Source organism: Phyllostomus hastatus, unplaced genomic scaffold (assembly GCF_019186645.2).
Source record: "Phyllostomus hastatus isolate PE091 unplaced genomic scaffold, TTU_PhHast_1.1 phas_contig_40, whole genome shotgun sequence".
NCBI lineage: Eukaryota > Metazoa > Chordata > Mammalia > Chiroptera > Phyllostomidae > Phyllostomus > Phyllostomus hastatus.
Genome location: NW_025333872.1, coordinates 61,749,103 through 61,769,810, shown reverse-complemented (window position 1 = coordinate 61,769,810; position 20,708 = coordinate 61,749,103). Strand labels below are relative to the sequence as shown.

Here is a 20,708-nt window from a genome sequence, read left to right as displayed (position 1 = left end):
AACTTTTACATCAGTATAAAGCACATAGTATTTTCCAGGAGGCCTGGCTCTAGCATATTTAACCTGGTTTGGACATCACATATGAGCAGCTTTCCTTCCCAACCTGTGTGTGCATAATTGTTTTCTTGTTTGTGGCTTCCACTAGTATGGACAGATCCCAGGATTGAGAGTCCACTCTTTGTACCAGGTTTGCTTATATTTTGCCTTGGAAATGAGACCACTCTCCCTGATTGCTATGTGTCAGGGCAATCTATCAAAGCTCTTGCTTCCCAGCAGTCCACCCCTTGCCATGGTGTAAATTGAAATTGTGCTTCAGTGCCCTTGCAGGACTGTATTTGTTCTCACAGCTTGTGGCTATCCCCACACCAGCTCTCTAAACCACATCTGCTCAGTTATCCTGTTACCATCTATTCCTCTCACCTGTGGAGCTCCAGTGTGGCAATCTATGCTAGTAGGCTGGCTACATACCAAGACCTTATTGTTGATGATGATCCTGACTTGCCATTTAATGTTCAGCATTAGTTACAAGTACATGAGAACAACCAGGTGGGGTTTTTTAACCCATGCCTGTTTCAAAGCTGTGGGGTAGGTCATACATTACTTCCTATTCTCTCTAAACCCTCATTTTATAAAGTCAGAAACATAATGCTGTTTTGGTGTTTTCTGATTTTTAGAAAAGCATATTTATCTTCTTAATCTAATTTTATTCTTATATTCATTCCTTGCAACCTTGGGCAAGATGCTGCCTATACAGCATTAGCAATCAATTTTGTATTGTGATTTCACATGTAGGTTTCCAGTGCCTTTTCTATACAGTTTTATACAGCTCTTTTATGTTGAACAGTGTTGATAAACCTAGATGCCATCTTGTGATTCCCTGGTCATATTGCTAGTGACAGAATTCTGTCAAGCCATCATCAATAGCAGTGCAGTGACACCGTATGTTTTCAAATTTCACAACTGAAATTTGTGATGTTATTTTGTGACATCATATACTCTGTGATGTTATTTTGATCATGGGTATACCTCTGCTGTCTTCTTCTCAGAGTAACTTAGGATTGTAATGGATAGCATATAGGGGAACCTTTCAAAGATTTAATTTAAAAAGTCCCTATAAGTGGTCACTTCATTTGTTGAGTTTCTAGCATTTGACTGCATTTTACCTTGGGAAGCTCCTAATCAATTATGTCTGATAAGCAGCATAGTTTCTTTTTTGGAATGCAGCTTAGGTGTTCAGCTCAACTTGTACAGTGACAATAGGCCAAACTTTGAATGTTCGTGAAGAGAATACTGTGCTCCAACATTTCTATCTAAGCAATGTGCCAGACTTTTTAATATTTACTGCCTTTTTAATCCTGAGAACAACCTATGAATATATATTACTTTCTTCATGGTATAAATTAAATAAATCAGTCTTGGGATGGTTTAGTAACTGTCCAATTATGCAGCTCGTCGGCAATACGGGAAGCGAATGTCACTGTAGCTCCTGTGTGTTCTTCTGCTCCACGACTCCATTACACACTAAACCTTTCATGCAAGCGTGTCACTGGCAGGAGCTGTGAGCCATGGAAGCCAGTCTCAGATGAGGTATATTATAAAAAAAAATAAGTAAATAATTAACTTGGGTTCTCTAACCTACATTTCTTTTTTAGCCTACAGAATTTATTTATGTTTAGACAGAGGGGAAAGGAAGGAGAAAGAGGGAGAAAAACACCAATGTGTGGTTGCATCTCATGAGCACCCCCCGAGGACCTGGCCTGGAACCCGATTGCCCTGACTGGGAATCAAACCAGCAACCCTTTGTTTTTCAGGCCAGCACTTAAGCCACTGAACCACAGCAACCAGGGCTCATTCTCAACGTTTTTATTCAGCATCAAAAGAGCCCAAAGAACCCATAAGGCAGTAGGAGGACCTTTCCAGGAGCATACTGAGGGCAGAGTAAGGGATGGCTCAAGTGCACAAAGCCAGTACCCTTTTCAGCAAGCAGCTTGATAAGACAAAGTTAGGAGTACTCATATATGAATAACTTTTCCCCAACAACAACAACAAAATAAACCTAGAAACATCCATAGGAAGGACCTTTTTAACAAATCTACCACTTACTTGGAAGAATAAGAATCATGCTGTGCTATTCAATTCCACTTAGGTTTTAGCATCCCTGCTGACACATGCCTTAAAACTTCCCATGATAACTAATGAGTTACAGTCGTCCCTCACTATATTGCAGTTCACTTATTGCGGCTCCACTGTATCATGGGTTTTAAAAACAGTGAAGCTGCAATAAGTGAACCTCAATATAGCAAGGGATGACTGTACTTCGCTTGTGAGTACCCACATAGAATTTTATATGTTGTTAAAATTAGAAAGTGTAGAAAAGTAGAAAGTGTTTAAGAGCATATGAAATGTTTATAAGAGTGTGGGAAAGGTTAATGAGAGAGTAGGAAAGGTTTATAGGAGTGTGGGAAGGATTTATAAAGCCTTAAAATATATATAAATAATAAAAAATATAATGCTGCTACTTCAAGGATTTCCACCTATCGAGGGGGTCTCTGGAATGTAACTCCCTCAATAGGTGAGGGATCACTGTATATGTGTAGGATGAATTTGTCCAGCTCCTGATAGAATATCTTTTCCAGTTCTCATATTTGTCTCATGACCAAATATATTTAAGTAAAGTTAGAGAGAGGGTTATTTTCAGTGAGAATGTAAGGTCTCTAATGTGAGCTGTCACATTAAAAAAGGGAAGAAGGTGAAAGGATTAGTCATAGAACATACATGAAGGACCCATGGAGATGGACATTGGTGGGGAGACTGACTATGGAAGTGGGGGTCAGGCTGGGTGGAGGCAGGCAGGGGGGGAAACAGTGGGACAACTGTAATAGCATAAACACTAAAATATATTTTTAAAAAATGAAAGCTCAATTCTGAAGATTACACTTCTCTATTAGGTATTTCAAGGAAAGGCTGGATAACAACCAACCACAAACCCTCAGCAGCATACAGTAATAAGCATGTGTCTAGCTCACGGGTCTGTGGGTCTTTGGGGTTGCCTGATCTAGGCTATAGTAGACAGGGTAGTTGTGATGAAATCAGCTGTGTGTGCACATGGTTGTGGCTCAGCTGGGTGTAAAGCCCAGCTGCACTGGAGCAGTTTAGTTCGCTTCTCTTCCTGCCTGGGTAAATTCTCACAACAATAGCAGAAGTGCTAGAGAGCAGACTCAATAGTGCAAGCACTGCTCAAGCCTTTGGTCACATCACGCTCTCCAATTTTCATTGACCAAAACCAGTCACCTAAGGAAATCCAAAGAAAAGGTGTAGGGAAAGACATTCTACCTCCTTATCAGGACAAATTACAAAGGCACTTACTTAACAATGGGTATGATGCTGGAAGAGGTAAAGCCTCAGGGACGTTGATAAAGTCTACTACAGTTATTGACCTACTTTCCTTGAGTATCATCTTATCAAAAAGTATTGTTCATTCTGGTAGTGTCAGCTCTAGATGCAGGCACCTTTCATTCATTCACTCATTCACTCATTCTTTTAATGCAAAATATTGACAAGTGATGTTTAATAGAAACATGTTGTGAGTCACATATGGAATTTAAACTATTTTAGTAGCCACATTTTAAAAAGGTAAAAATAAACAGGTAAAGTTAAATTTAATAACATTTTTATTTCACCAAATATATTCAAAATATTATTTTGACATGCAATCAATATTGCAGTTTTTAATGAAGTATTTCATATTTCTTTTTTTTTTCCACTAAATCTTCCAAAGTCCAGTGTGTATGTATTTTTCACTTAAGGCATGTCTCAGTTTGGACTAGTCACATTACAAGTGCTAAAAAAGCCACAGGTGACTAGTAGCTACAGTGAAGTTGCTGACTATGTACTGAACTTGGTACTAAGGATACAAGATATCTGCGCCCATGAATCTTACAATCTAGAGAAAAAGGAGAATTAATTTAAATAATGTACTTACATGTCTTTCTAAGATGTTCACAATTTAACTCACTTTTTTGGAGAAAATTGTTGTGTAGTTGTGATGGATCTTGGATCTTGTCATGCCCCTGGGTACCAACTCCTTTCCTTAGTCTAGTAGTTCTCTGTGACCAATCCCCGTGTAACCTCCCCAGCTTAGTTTAGCTGATGACATTTCAACACGCCTTTCCAAAAAGCTCATATGGAGAACGATCACTGAGCTCCAAAGTCTGGCAACAATGATGTGGTTTTTGCAAAATCAATACAGTAAAGGAATATTATCTGAGATCTTATTGCCAGGTGGGTAAACTTCCACATTATGATTTTATTAGTAAAAGCCCAGGATCCTTCCTGATAAAAAATCTGAATGGAAAGTTGTCTTTCTTGAGGTTTATCTGCTTTTAAAAACAAAACAAAACAAAACAAAAAAACCCTCTGAGTGGTTGTAGAGATAATACATAATGAAAGTAGATTAAAAGGAGAATATTATTTTAGAAGTAATAAAGAGTAACAGAAGCAGAGAATGGAGAAAATGAGGGGGTGGGGAAGGAAACATTAACAGTGTTTATCTACTTTTGACCTGATTAAGGTTATAAATGCCTAAAAGACTGTTTTGACTTTTTTCACACTAAACTGTCCAAACACGGTTTATCCAAGTGGGTAATTTTTAGAAAAGCAATTATTGTCTTTTGAAGTTGCAGATAAAGGGTCCTGGCAGGAATAAAGAGGTATTTTCTGTGTAGTCTAAAAAAAATCTGGTATTTCTTTAAATATAGGCATAGCTTAAAGAACTGAAAGTGGTTTCTTTCAAATACTATGAATCACCTTGTGATTTCTTTTCTGTTTTTCAATCCTGTTCCGGTTATTGCCTTCTCAGCAGTGATTCATTGCTTTGATTGTATAATCCATTGATATCAAAACCACTTTGAACAAATGCTCTCAAGCTTCCTTGTTCCTCTGGCAACATGGCAGGTCCTAGTGATGTCACCTGGAATGACACTGTCAGGGAACCCAGAGTCCTCCGACTTTTATCACTCTCCGCCCCACAGCAGAGGTTAGGGAGTTTGGGGTGGTCCAGTACAGAGAACGGCACTCTGAGCTCTGTGATGCTGTTTTTACGTGATAGTACTGAAAACTACACTTATGCTGTGTGTTTTCACACTAGACACTTTAGGAAATGACTATAATTACATAGAGAAGAGAGTCCAGATTACATGGTGGGCTTTTCACACTTTGAATTACAAAAATAGTTTTGTGCCTCTACCCCAGCTTTGTTTAATGAAGGATTTACATCAGAGCAGCAACACTGGCCTTGTGTTTAGTGATAAATGATCACTTCAATCATCCCAACCAATAGTTTTCACCACCAGTGGACATCCACGAGATAGCTGCTCTTGCCACCCCCATATCTGACATTCTTGCTTTTAACATTGAAATATTTTAGGTCATTTTCTTTCATTGAGATATTTTTAAATGGGGATTTAAAACAAATTGAAATGAGTCAAGCAGTAGTAAAGTAGTGACAAATTAGTGCTTTATGAATGAAAAAAAGGCAACTGTAATAGGATGCACATCATGAGGTCAAAAGCCTGCCTTCCCCTGGGTCAGGAAGTGTGCGGGGCCAGGGGATGGGGTGGGTCATTACAGGGAAAGAATAGGAAGGTTGGCACCAGAAACATCATCATTAACTCAGGCACAGAGAATGGTCCTGTGAAAAGGAACAGGCTCCACTGAACCACTCTTAGTGTCACTCGGGAAAGAATAAAAAGTTGCTGGTGGAATAGATAATAATGTGTCCATGTGTGTAAAAGCTAAGAATTTACTTAAAATAGTTTAGTTTGAAGTCAATGAATAAGCTATGTGCTTGCAAATTATCTAAGAATCTTTATATTCCCATGGCTTAAAACAAAGAAGGAGCACCATAGATATTTACTCAATAAACAAATGAATGAATGTTATCTCATTAAACAAATTTTAGTGGCTATATGTTTACCCTTCTCTGGATAGAAAGCCCCTTCAAACTAAAAAAGTCTTTCAAAAACAACCATTAGCACTCTGTCCCCACTACTGTGTCTCAAAGATCAGAAGTCCCACCAACTGCAGAAACAGAGGCCAGAGCTAAATATAGTTGGCAAAATAAGGCCACACTTCTAATCTCCTAGTTTCAAACCCTAACTCCTGCCTCTTACCTGTGGCTTGACCGTAGAAGTACCAAAGAGAGGAGATGGAGGCCTAATCTTACCATGCTTATTAATTATGCTATGCATCCCTCCCTCCCAAAGAAACCCTATCCCAGTTCCAACATTAGTATTAGAGACATTCTGGGTCTTCCTTTAGCAAAGCAAAGTCCATGGTAATGGCCTAGGAAAGATCTTTCCAAACCATCGGATAAAAATAAAGTCTATATTTAGGACATAGAAGAATTTCACTCACTCAATAAATAATCATCAAGCATCTTCTTCAATGAAATAGATTCGCCTATTTTATAATTTGGCCAACCTTCAACATTTCTGTAGCAATGAACTTTATTTTCACTATCATGATTATCATATTGCAGTTCCTTAAAGATATTGAAAGTAGAAGACTTGTAAAAGGTTTATAATTCTAAAATTCTATATGTAAATAAGCACCAAGTAGCATTTTTATTAAATGTTGGTGAAAAAGATGTCATTGTTACTTTAGTTGAAAATCTGGACTTCATTAATGTAGATACTACCATCAGACTAGAATGAGAGTTCAGATTAATAAACAAATAGTGTGTGTGTGTGTGTGTGTGTGTGTGTGTGTGTAAGAGAGAGAGACAGATACAGAGAGAGAATAATGGGGACTTTTCCCAGAAATTCCAGAATCACACATTCTTAGGCACTGAAGATGCTTAGAGGACATATAAATAGTCAGTGATTCTCAACTCCAGTTGCATATTTCCATACCTGAGCAACTTTTGAGGCTCCATTTTCCCACCCCACATTAATTGAACCATTATCTTTGAGGGTGGGACCTGGCCTTAGGCAGTTTTTTAAACCCAGGTATGCTCTAAAGTGCAGCCAAGGTTGAACAATTCCAGATTTGGAATTGTTTGATTTGGAATTTGCAACCTGTTTTCATATGGATACCAAACTAAAAACCATTTGGGGAGAAATTATTTATCTCAGGCCATTATAAAGCCTGGACTAGCGTGTGGCTCAGTGGCTTGAGCTCCCGCCTATGACCTGAAAGTCACTGGTTCAATTCCCTGTCAAGGCACGTGCTTAGGCTGTGGGCCACGTCCCCCGTAGGGGGTGTGCAAGAAGCAACCAACTGATATTTCTCTATATCTTTTTCTCTCTCTTTCTCTCTCTGCAAAGAAAATTAAAATCTTTAAATAAATAAGTAAAGCCTGGATTAGAAACCACTTTACCTTGCCTCAGATGAGAACAATTTCCATAACAATCAAGTACTAATATCTTCTGTTTTGTTTAGACTTGTTTGAACTTTTCTTTGATAATGTTAATAGAAGGAATCATGCTTCATACATTTTTCTGTCATACAGGCTTGAGAAAAAATAAACATGATGCTATGCAGTAATAAAAATTAAGCATGAATTTCCTACGTTTCTGGGATAGTTGACCTTGACTATCACCAAAAATATTTAGTTTTTGATTGTTGTGAAGAGTGTTTGAAACATTTATAACTTGTCATTCTATATAAATCAAGAAGATATCTCAAAACATTCTAGCATAGGTAGACCCATTATTAAAGTCATCGTATCAAGTATCTGTAACTCATTTCCTGAGAAACATTCTGAGAAAACAGCTCTGATAACATGGGCTCATAGTTAACAGTGTGGAAGATAGAGATAGTTAAACATTTTCTTGTTCTTTGACATCTATCTTTTCTGTATGCGTGTATCTGTTGAACCTATCAAAGTCTAAAATATTTCAATTCAGTTTAAAATTGCAGTACCAATTGTTATATGGCATATATTTTATCTTGTAGAGAGATGGAAAAGCATATCTAAATGTATCATGCCTCTGCTCAGAAGTAATGCAAATCTTCTGTCTTGCCAGTGCCAGAAATAAATGAAAATGATAGCAGATAAAGGCTAGAAGTATTTTTCTCTTTTGCACTCACACAAAATTTTGTAGGTAACGATCATCATCATGCATTAAACATCCCCTGTAAGCCAAACATTCTACTGTAGGCAGAGGAATGTTGAAAGTAGAGTTTCTACCTTCAATTTGTATTAATCAAAAGAAAATAAACAAATACAGTTTAAATTAGTTGGGAATAAACATTTAAGAAAAAACTCATAAGTGCAAAGATATTCTATGAATTATGAATAGAACTATATACATTTACACATTTTTTCAACCTATTACAGGTCTCCAATAAGGGCTTATTTGCATAATTAGACTGTTGAACTGAGTGTCTGTGTCTGTAAGAGAGTGTTATCTTATGTAAATTGTGTGTGATTTGTACTAATTGTCACCATAGTGCAAAGAATAGAGAAATTCATGTGATTTAATGATCAGTTTTTGTAAAGACCTGAAAAAACATGCCCACAGCAAAACTACAAAGTAAAGAAGATCAGTGTATTAGAAAAAACAGGCCAGATGGCCGACTGTAATGAACAACATAATGTCCTTATGGAATTTACCACTATGCAGAGTGCAAACTTCCACGTTGTAAGCCTAACAGTTTGAATCTAGGAGGCAATCTCATTCTGGTTTGACTCGTAGGGGTTGAAGTACCCCAACTAGGCTGCCAATTCATAAATGGGGATCACTCTACCCCTGTGTACAAAAATGTTGGTTTCCTTGTGTCCTCTACCCAGAGTGTCTCTTTGATTTGGCAGTGTGAGGGAGCTGACCAGTCAGCATGGATGGCTATGAGGGACAGAGTACCATCCAGACCAAGGGAAGGCTGGGGAGTCTTCTGAATAAGTGATCTCCAGTTACTGGGAAGATGAAATAGTCTGGTCAACACTGACAACTTTTGATTTTCTCTTTTTCATTCTCAAAGTTGGTAGTGGTCAAACCTCATTCCACAGAACTCTAGGGTTCTCTGTAAGGATAATTAAGTGGGAGATGGGTCCCCTTAACTATGAAAAACAAAATTTTATCTTCTGCTCTCACCCTGCTATCCTCTCCATTATAATACAATTTCAGCCTTTCTAATCTCATTCCAGGCCTATCTCCTTGTAATGACATTGCTTCCAGATTTCCTTAATGGACCATGTATTGGGAATCTCCAAACTCTTGAGTCACTCTTTGATTGATAAAATCATTGGAGGGTTTATCATCTAGGGGTAATCATGGATGTTTTATGAGTAGCTTTTACTTGTTTCATTTTCATCATATATGATTATTTCTCATTTCCTTGTTTTAAAAATTATAAGGCAGAATTTTACTTTTTATTAATAGATCCCATTGTAGGTTATTCTAAATCTTTCCACTACAGGGAGATCAATAAAACTTTACATTTTTATGCACTATTGAGAGAAAAGTCTACATAAAGGATACATGAATGGGCAATTGCACATTCTTTTGTCTTAACATTCATAATACCTTTATTCCATTTTTTTAAATTTTCACTGTTAGTGTTCTAGAATGCCTATGCCATCCACTGGCACTCATACCGTTAATAAATAATTAATTTTAAATCAGTACAAAAGAATTATTCTAATAATTATAGCACTTGTCAATTTTCATGCAAAAAGACAAACACAGCCCTGGCTGGTGTGGTTCAGTGGATTGAGCACAAGCCTGTGCACCAGTGGGTTGCCAATTTGATTCCCACGGCACATGCCTGGGTTGCAGGCCGGGTTCCCCAGTGCGGGGCATGTGAGAGGCAACCACACATTCATGTTTCTCTCCCTCTTTCTCCCTCCCTTCCCCTCTATCTAAAAAATATATAAAATCTTTTTTGTTTTTAATTTCTGCCTTTCTTTTATTTTTTTAAGATTTTATTTATTTATTTTTAGAGAGGGAAGGGAGAGAAAAAGAGAGAGAGAGAGAGAGAAACATCAATGTGCGGTTGCTGGGGGTCATGGCCTGCAACCCAGGCATATACCCTGACTGGGAATCGAACCTGCAACACTTTGGTTTGCAGCCCACTCCCAATCCACTGAGCTACGCCAGCCAGAGCTAAAAATATATAAAATCTTAAAAAAAATCAAAATTAAATTTCAAAAAGCCATAGTTTTTTTAAAAGACAAACATAATGTTGCAGCAGATTCAAAAATTAACAAGAAAATGAAAAAAATAGCAAGTAAAATATCATACACCTGAAAATCATTTTTCCCCTTATACAGAAAGGAAGCATGAATAAAGAGGCAGAGCATAAGAATCTGTCCTACCATCATCTTATTTTGTATCTGAATCAAAATAAACAGTTCCACTTCTGCCTATCCCTTAGAGTTTAAGTAACAGGGGAAAAAAAGAAATAATGACTATACCCTGGTGGGATTTCTTATTTTGCTTGGGAGGCAACTGAATATTAAATCACAAATCACTAGTTGCCTAAAATATCTTTTAAAACTCTAATTGTAAAATAGCCTGCTCTCTGATTTTTAAAACAACAATTTATACTCGTTCTCGAAGTGCATTCTTCCGGCAGGGTTCCTTTTTTTTCTTCATTTCGCTCCTTTCCTTTTCTTTATCTTTTATAATTTTAAAAATTTCCTAACAGATTAAAGACCCTGGAAAACTAGGGGATATTTATAACAGAACAACAGGTCTATAGAAATTCAAATTCAATTAGCTCTCATATAAATATATCTTAGACAAATTTCAACTAGTTTTTTAAGTAAAAGGAGGTTAAGCCTGCTCAACAATTTTACTCAGGCACAAAATTTGCATTGTCTGCGCTTCCATTCCCTGGCCTCTCTTCCCTCTAGATTCTTTCAGTCATAATTCTATCATTCTCCAACTTGGAAAACATCATCTGGCCACGGCAACACAGTCACAGGCTGTTGTGAAACGTGTATCCCAGTGTCCTCCTGCTCAGCACGATACACTCACGGCCCTGTCCTCCATTGCTCTCAGGCTCTCAGTGCGTATTCTTATTTTGGGCTACCCTAGGAAGTATTTCTCTTATTTTGGGTAATGTCAGTATGTAACATAGGCTAAGCTTTCATGCCTACCTTTGAACCTGTGAAGTTCTTTTCTCCCTTTTCAGGCAAATGTCCAATAACTAGGAATTAGTTTGTACTTGGTATAACTATTTTTCAAAATAATCTCTGTATTAAAAAAAATACCTTCCACTGGTAATGATTTAAAGTATTGAATTTTTGCCTATCCTTTTCTAAGATTGAAGATTTATAAAGAGAAATATAAACTATTTGAAAATATGAAAGCAAAATAGCAAACGTTATGTTTGTCCACATAACTCAAGGCTTATCTGAAGATTCTCCATGTCATGCAGAACAGCTCCTTTGTAACTAAGTACAAATTCTGTAGACCTGTGATCACAAACAAGTTTCCTGTTTTTAACTTTCATTTTTGACAGAATAATAATATATTTCCCTTGTTTAATCTTAATCTTATAGGTAAGTGATAACTTATTCGACAGTGAGAATAAACTTAAGCCTTTAGAAAGGATTCAAAGTAGAAATGTCAATATCAATATAATTGAATACCTTCTGAACCCCTACTGTGTACATAGCATCCTGATACAGAGACAAAGAAATAGGACATTTCTTTGGATTTAATGTACTTTTAATTCAGAAAATAAAACATACAGGGAACATAAAGATTCAAGATGGTTTGTGTTCAAAAGTTATTTGTTTTCAACAAATATTTCATGAGTGTCTACTATGTGCTAAACACTCTGCTGCATTCTGGGTATTTAAAAATGAGGGTATTTAAGAACAGAAATGGTCACTGTATTATAGAAAGTTGAGGCTGGAAAGTTAGGTAGGGATTGGATGATGTAAATCCTTGATCTTTATTCTAAGACAAATGGGAAGGTATTGAAGGTTTTTTAACAAGGGACTGACATGATCATTTGTGTATTTTTCAAAGATCACTTTAAATGCCATTAGGAGAATATACTGTATGAAAACAAAATGTGAGATAGGAAGCAAAAAGAATAAGTCATGCAATATTCCAGGCAACAGGCAAGGGATTAAAGGTGCAGGGACGGGTGCTGGTGCTGGTGGTAGTAGAGGAGGAGAGAGAAAAGGAGCATATAAAAGAAAAGAGACAAAGTAGACAGATTTGAAAAGTATTTAGGAAACAAAATCAAAAGTATTTGGTGATCAGATACTAAGGTTGAGAGGAAAAATAAGAATCTGAATCCTTTTTAAAATGTCCAAGACCTTTATTGGCTCATCCAACCGACAGCTGATGGTGCTGTTTGCAAACACAGGGCATGCTGGCAGAGAGCTGTGTTTGAGAGCTAGGTTTTTGTGTGTTCAGTACAGACGAATTCAGTTGGGGGAGACCTAAAGACATCCAATAGCTGAGACGTCAACTATTTTGTTAAAAACAAAAGTCTGAAATAAGAGAAGAAAAAGTTAGCCTAAGGATAATACTTAAGGGTCATCATCAAATGAGAGTATCATACACCTTAGAGAGCTCTCTTATGCAGTGAGAAATAGGTTAGAGTTCTCTCACTGTGAATTAGAAACATCTGAAAACAAGTCATGATGCGGAGGGCTAGATCATGAAAAAATGGTAGACTATAGATAAAAACAAAGAGAAGTAGAAGTGAATGAAATGGCAATTACACAATAAAAATATAAATAAACAAATTACAAAGATCTTTTTGGTTGCAAGTAACAGAGTTACCAAGCCAAACTGGCTTAACCAAAAAAAAAAAAAAAAGAAAAAGAATCTATAAATTCACACAAATGGAAAAGTTCAGGGTATTCCACCTGCAAAAAAAGCTCTGTCTAGGGTGAAACAACATGCTCAGAAACCAGTTTCTCTTTTTCTATTTCTCAGCTATTTCTTTGATGTTGACATAAATTTTGGCAGGTTGCCAGTAGTTCTTGAGGCTACATGTTCATATTGCCATTTTCAGAAAGAAAGGGTTTTTTTTTGTCTTGTTTACATAATAGGGCAACAAAAAAAAAGCCACATTGGAGGTCTTTGACCTATTGAGGTCATGCACTCATCCCTAACATTTTATGTAAAAACTGAGATACACCGATTGCTCTAAACTTTTCACGGTGCACCTCTGGTGTGGAGATAAATCTTTCCACCAAACCAGTTAGAGTGTTAGGAAGGGAGAAGGGAAATCTGGAAGAATCTATATTACAAGGAGTCTTAAATGCCTATATTATAGGGAGTTAAGGACCTTCAATTTTATCCAATAGACCAAAGGGAGCTCTTATATTTTGAGCAGAAGAGGGACTCAAAGAAATGTCTTAGGAAGTTGAATCTTAACAATAGTATATACTATAATGCTTAAGAAAAAAAAAGGAAAATTTGTTAAAGAGTCTATGGCAATAGTCTAGAAAATAGTGAAAGCCCAGACTGTGGTTGAATAAGAAATGTTGATGAAAGGAAGATGGCAATGAAATGATGGATTTGAATAGTATTTTGCAGAGAATCCACAGGACTTAGAAAATAAGAAGAATGAACTTGGGAGTGGAGCTTCAAACTCTTCCACTGAGATTTTGACTAATGTGATAGCTTTGACATGGAGGCAAAGATGAGATTTTACCACAATTCTGGACCCTCTTCTTCTAAACCTAGCTCTGACCTTGGCTTTCCATTTCATTTTGTTCTAATTATTTGCCACCATTCTGTGACCCATTCTCTCATAAAAGCACAACTTTCCTAGGAGTCCAAAGAAGGCAAGTTCCAACCTCTCTCACAATGAAGGCTGCCCTTGAACCCCCAGAATGAGAATGTGCAGATTACAATGCAGTGTGAAAACACAGCTGTCACTAGAACCATTGCAGCAAAATTTACAAGAGGTTTTTGAACACTTCGTTGACCTGCAATGATTCTGTTAGCAAACAACAGGAATCCCAATGGTTTAAACATCTCCAGAGGAAGCAATGCATAGTGTTGGTTCAGCTGTTCATCAATAACAGGGGCCTATTCCTTGGTTTTCTGTGAACTTTATGTTTACATCATGTTCACAAGATGACTGCTCTACTTCCAAGTATCACATCCTCATTCAAGGCAAGGAATTGTGTGCAAGGGAGAAGAGGAACAGGAATTTCTCTATTTATTAATAAAAAAAATGCCTGAATTTCTTACCCAGAAGTCATGTGACCTCATTCTGACCCATAAACTATAAGAAGGAACACTGGGAGAGTGAACATTTGATTTCCTACCATCTATTTGGGAGACACATTAAAAAAGAAAAAAGTTGAGAATGGTTTTTAAGTGACCAAGCAGTAGTCTTCCATAAAAACCCACTGTTTTACAGTGTATGAAGGGGGATCCCCAAAACTGGAATTATCTTATGGAGAGCAGGCCTCTTTTAGTACTGACTTCCCCTGCTAGTTGTGTGCTCTAGGAATCCACCTGTATCAGTTCACCAGCTGGCATGGTTGTGAATGGTGGCGTTTGGCTTCAGTGAATTTTTTTTGAAGACTCTTTCAGTGTGTTTGCCCACTTCATGATGGGTAATTTGCAACCCCACCTGTCCACACTACACTGGATGTTTACCAGTTTTTGACGAAAACCAGCGTGACTCCCATACCCCACCCTACCTATTCACTCCACCTCTCGCCCAAGCAACCTAGTTTTTGTTTCCATGGATGAAAAAAGTCCTTAAAGGGAAACATTTTTCCAGTGTGAAGGAGGTGAAACAAAAAATGGCAGAAGGACTAAAAGTCATCAAAATTGGCGAGTTCAAAAACTGTTTTAAGCAGTGGAAAAAACGTCTTGATGGGTGTATTGCATCAAATGGAGAGTACTTTGAAAGTGACTGAACTTTAAACATGTAAGAATAAATATAGTTTTTTACACATAAGTTCCAGTTTTGGGGGACCCCTCATACTCGGAGCTTGTATGTGCATGACACCCCTTTCATGTCCGACTGTGCATTTATCTGTATATGTTGGTTCCTCTACCATTTAGGAGAATATTTATATCACTGATTACCAATTTTACAAATAGATGTTTTATTCTTTTTCCATTAGCCATTAACAATGTCTGAGTAACTTTTTCAGCAAAGGTGCTAGAACTTTGGTTTCACTGAGTAAGGAATGCATATTGTCTAGAAAGGATAATATTTTTATATATGTCTAATTATCTTGACAAGTATTCATGTGAAAGAAAATATAGCAAAAGTAGCAAATGACTCCATGAGGATTTAGTAAAAGTATCGTATTTTATCTTTTACAGGGTGTAATAGAGTCTCACATAAGGATATATTTCCAAGAGCCCTCATCAACCTTGACTTAGAAAGAAATTCAGCACCAAAATGTAGCACCTGCATATCAAAAATAAAATTAATTAATTGTACCACTTGATGCAATGTTTGGAAAAAATAGCCAATTAAAGCAACATGAATTCAACCAGAATCCTCTGCAGGCAGCAGCATCATGCAATTCTGACTGCATGATGACATGAAATTTTAAATGACAACTGCTAAATCAGGGAGCAGCAAATCAGGCCAACTTTAAATTTAGTAACACTGCTCGTTTGCTGAAAATAACCTTCTCCGTAACAATTCTCTGTGAATTTCAGGTAACCAATTACTTGTTTTTCTGTTCTGTTCAGATATAATCAAGTACCCAGAGGCTTCAGAGTCGTCTTCCCTGCTCAGTGGTGTTTCTGGTGTCCACCTAAGGAGTCTCCTTGTCCAGCCTTGGAGCACTTGGAAATCAAACAGAAAATCCACTTCACATACTCTTCTTGAAAATTTCCCTCATATATGTTCAGACCTTTCTGAATAAACATAAGGATTTGAAGGTGAGTGAAGTTTGGAAGTAACATAACTCACGTTTCTTTGTAACTCTTAATGACATCAAAAGTGAATATTTAATATAGTTTAATAATATAAAAGTAAAAGCAGTGATAGAATATAATAGCTAGCTATGTACAGTTTCACAACAAAAAGGAAAATAAAATACAAAGTTTAAAAGTTGCTGTGTGCCATTTATATGTATACACAGTCAAGGCACAATGGTGAGTTTGATATCTGGTCATCAGTTTTACAGAAAATAGTATGACATTGTGTTTTGGTCCTAAAATTTAAATGTGCATAAGAGTGACATGGGGATAGGAGAAGGCCCTTAAAATGCTGATTTCTGCACATATTTCACGGAGAGATTCACTAGGTCTGGGATGTGGCCCAGCAATCTTAGTTTTTGCAGTTACCCACCCCAGAGTGATCCTGATGGGTGGGTCTTGAGGTTTTGAGAAACAATGACTTATATTAAATTGGTTTCATGTCATTTCCTCCAGTCACAAGAATAAATAAGGGATGATTTTAGAACAGAGGCACTAAATTAGTGCTTTTTTCTCAACCCCTTCAAATTGAATTCTTAATTCTCTGTAATATTCCTTTTAAAGATGCAGTATCTTGAGCACATTCTCAGGTGTCTCTATTTCTCTTTCAGAGTGACGGTCCTGTCACTGCTCTCTTCAGCTGGCTCTCTGTTCTGTGTAGTGTTGTAATTTATGCAGATGTTATGGTTATTGATCCATTTCCAAGAAATAACTACATGATGAAAATAATGAGCTCTTACCAAGGTTGGCTAAGCATTTATACATTTTCGAGGGGATATTTTTTCTCTTTATTTTTAAAACTCAGCCTTAGATTTCAAAGGAACAGATCAGCTTGATACATCATTAGCTACTCTTTCTTTTACAAATAAAAATGTATAAGTCACATGATATATTTATATAACAGGTTACATGTACATTTATTATCACTTTTTTGTATTTCTAGTTTCTACATCTCATTTAGCAAATTCACTTTTATTATTTGCAGTTTTAACTTTATAAAATATTTTCTTTTATAATTTCAGTAAAAGAAGCAATTAGTAGAGACATATCCAGATCTTAAATTGTGATGATTCCAGACAAGTACAATGTGATACTGTTTTTATAGTAAAAAGTAAGGTTTTTAATTAAACTCCTCTGATTGAATTTCAAGCTGACAAATATTTTCTTCTCTCCTGTCAGTCTTTGTGTATACTTGTTCATATTTTGTAGAACTTGTTGTCCATAAAATATCAAAAGGTAAAAATAAACCTTTAATCAGAAAGAAGTGTTTTCTTATAATGCCAAATAGGTATACATGTTAGCTATTGGTATTACACAAAGAAATTAATATAGTCATATACATATGTAATGAGGCAACACTTCTTCAAGTAATCAAAACTAGAGATTAGTGTAATTGGACTAACTATAATAATAAATTTTCACAAGCATTTGGTGTCAGAATTATTCTTAATAGTAATATTGTCATATCTGATGATAAAACCCTAAAATATATAGTACACAAGATTGTAAAATCCTGAAGTATATAGGACACAAGCTTTTGATTCAATGAAGTCTCCAAATTAGATTTAAGTTAGTACAAATCTGTATTTTCTCAATTCAGAAAAGCATAACATAGAAACTCCTGCTTGGCTCTGTCTTTTTTGCTTTTCCTTTTTCATTTTTCTCACTTTGCAGAGGAGCAGGTGGAGAGACTGGAATTGGTTCCTCAAGTGAGTCACGTTCATGATCATTGGCGTATTTATCTTAAATTGCGGCTTCCTAAAGAAAACTCACAGTGCGGTTTCAGGGAACCTGCGTGAGGCAGCCTTCACACTCAGGGAGTAAAATATACAACAAAAGAATAAATTACAAAAACTTTATAGAACCATAGAGGCATAGAAGCATAAAGTTTCAGAGCACAAATGGACCTCTGAGATCTTCTAGTCTGGTCTTCCGTATTTCTTCCAAACTCTCCATATGAAAGCTTGATATGAAGAGCAGGAAATATCAAACTGGTCAGGTATGCCGTACTAACCAGGAGAAACTAAGTGCTTTTCAATAATGATTTCTTGGGTAAGGGAGATAGTGAGAAATTTTCCTCCAAGATGAAAGTTGAAGAAATGGAGAAAAAAACCTGAGTACTTATAAATGTAATTGAATTTAAAATTATTAATTATTTTAGTCATCTGTGGATTATCTTCCATGTCATTAATCAAGAAATGAAAACAAGAAGTTTAGGTGTATTTCAGGCTGGGTCAGCTTTGTACGGACATCTGATATTGAGGGAAATTAGAGCTAAAAGTAAGTTATAGTTCATGAACAGTAGAGCCATCTGAGACCATTCAGTAGAGGAGAAAGGAGACTTAAATATGTAAGAATCTCTGGGGAATATAGTGTTATTATAAAACAGTATTATAATACTTGTGAGATATCCTAAAAGATAAAAATGTGTTTATTATTCTCAATTTAAGAAGTTGGGAAGTCATTAAAATGTATGCAGTAAACATGTAATTACTACTGTGGGGAAATGTTCATTATGCTGTAAGTGAAAACAAGTTATAAAACCATATTATGAATATGGCCTCTTTTATTTAAAAAGCTACAGATGCATAGGAAGAGAAACTGAAGTAATAGATACTAAAATATTATTAATAATTATGCTCAATTGATGAAATTATGGTTGATTTTATTACTGTTCAGGGTCTATAAAACTTTTTCTAAAATATGCATTATTAATATAATTTTAACATATTTTTGAGGGCTTGGAAAATATTCAGTTAGCTGGTTAATTCACTTTTGTAGAACTATCACATAGCTCTGCTACCAGTTATTTAAAATAGCCTTAAAGCAAGCCCTTTCATTTTACAGTATTACACTGATGTGACTATGAGAGTAGTATTTCCTATTAGATCAAAATGATTTTTAGATGTAATTCATTTGTGGAATATTGCAACAGAAGGAATTTCTCAAGTTTCACTCTTTATTAAGCACTGATTAGAAACAGACTTCCTTTCTTGTATTAGATGATACCAATGTGCTTTCAAGACTTTTCTAAATATAACGGTTATCTCCATTTGGAGGCCAATTTTGTATTTTTGATTACATTAGTATTAATATGTCTTTGTTCTTTAAATCTCCAATGCAACATACGGTTAGTCTCGCCATTATCACTACCAGCTGCGGTCGGCCTATGATTTTTGTTCATTCTGTCTGAATCCAAAGTAATTAGCTGTTTAGTTTAATGACAATATTTGTTAATGGGTTTTTAGGGCCAAATTCTGCTGTTAGAGAGTGGGTGGTATATTTGAAGATAGAATCTGGCCCTTATGTTTTAAGCATAAGCTGTGTAATTTGATTTCAAAATGATGGTTTAGGGAGTTTGGGGTAGGAAAACAAACTCTGTATTTATCTGAAGTTTCCCAGTTTCAAGAAACAGAAAATGGAAGTGACAATTTGTGTAAATGAACAAAAAACCCACTGAAAGTTCTCTGACAGAGCTTTTCTGCATGTGTCATTCCATAAATATTTGAAAGAAAACATGAAATAATACTTACCAAGCAGACAGCAGGTAAATTCTCCTAAGTAAGAGGGCATACATTGAGTTATTTCCAGAGCAATAAAGCATTTTTTATTATTGCATTTTTCCAGCTTTAGTGCAATATAATGGACATACAACTTTATGTACGTTTAAGGTATACAACGTGATGATTTGATACATGTATATATTACAAAATTGTTACCAAAAAAAGACTAGTTAACATATTCATTGCCTCACATAATTAAGAGAGTAGATTTTAATGTTTTCACCACACACACATGCAGAAGATCATTATTTTTTTGAAAGACTCATTGAAGTAGGAAGAATTCTTGCCTGGGACTCACTGGAGTTCAAGGTCAGACTCAACTTCCTGTTACTGGCATGGCCTTGGGAAGATCTCTTTACCATTCCCTGGGCATCAGTTTCCTCAGTCTAAAAAAGGCCTTTGCACCGGATGATCATAGTGGGCCCTTCCAGCTCTGACACAGCTCTGACACAACTCTGACTTGCTTTCAAAGACTACTATGAGGAAGGCACAAGGAGGGCAAGGAAGATGCAGTGACATGAACTAATGGAATAAAAAAATCATTAAGTCTACTAAAAGGTACTTTGAAGCTATTTTGACCTTAAGAACTTTTCTTCAATGCCTTGTTTCTTTTATACTGGAGAAGAGGACTATTTAGAGGGTTTTATATAGAAGAGACTATAGGATGCTCTATTAGAAGTTTTCAAGTAGACCAACTTTGGCAAAACTTAAAAAAAAAAACCTCCTAGTAAAAAATTGAGATATCCAACAAAGATTTAGATCATTAATTCACCATCATTACAGGGAATAAAGTAGACACCAAGGGTTTTATAGCCAGCCAAACTTTGTTTCAAGGTATCAAAGCTTGAGACAAATATTCTGAACCTAGAGGAACTCAGGAAGTTATGTTATTATGGGCCTTTCTTGAGACAACTATTAAGGGACAAACTCCATCAAACCAAGGGGTAACTGTAGAAACTACTGCAAAAGAACTGCCAGTAATTGTGAGCATTGAACGTATTTAACTCAAGCTGAATCAAATAAAATGTAGATCAGGGTGACAGAATAGTGCATAAAAGTATAATATCCTGTAGCACTGAAGCAGCTAAAAAAAGTGGGCGGGCACAAAAGAAGGAAGTTGGTGCCTATACTAAATTAGCTAGTTGCTTCATTCTCAGTATCTAGGAATCAGTGGATATCCTTTAAACCAATTAAATCAAGTCAGAAAAGTATAAACATATTGAAAAGTAGAAAACAAAGATACTAAGAAAGGTCACCTATTGCC

The 20,708-nt window shown here is 36.1% G+C and overlaps 1 protein-coding gene across 5 annotated transcripts in view; it reads left to right on the top strand.

Annotated features, from left to right (window-relative positions):
• The window catches only part of HS3ST5 (heparan sulfate-glucosamine 3-sulfotransferase 5), a 256,859-nt gene that overhangs the window by 91,986 nt on the left and 144,165 nt on the right, over positions 1 to 20,708 (top strand). For all 5 annotated transcript variants that reach the window (XM_045843796.1, XM_045843797.1, XM_045843793.1 and 2 more), the window contains exon 2: positions 15,651 to 15,842. The gene's annotated coding sequence lies outside the window, so the exon portion shown is untranslated. The remainder of the gene's footprint in view (positions 1 to 15,650; positions 15,843 to 20,708) is intronic.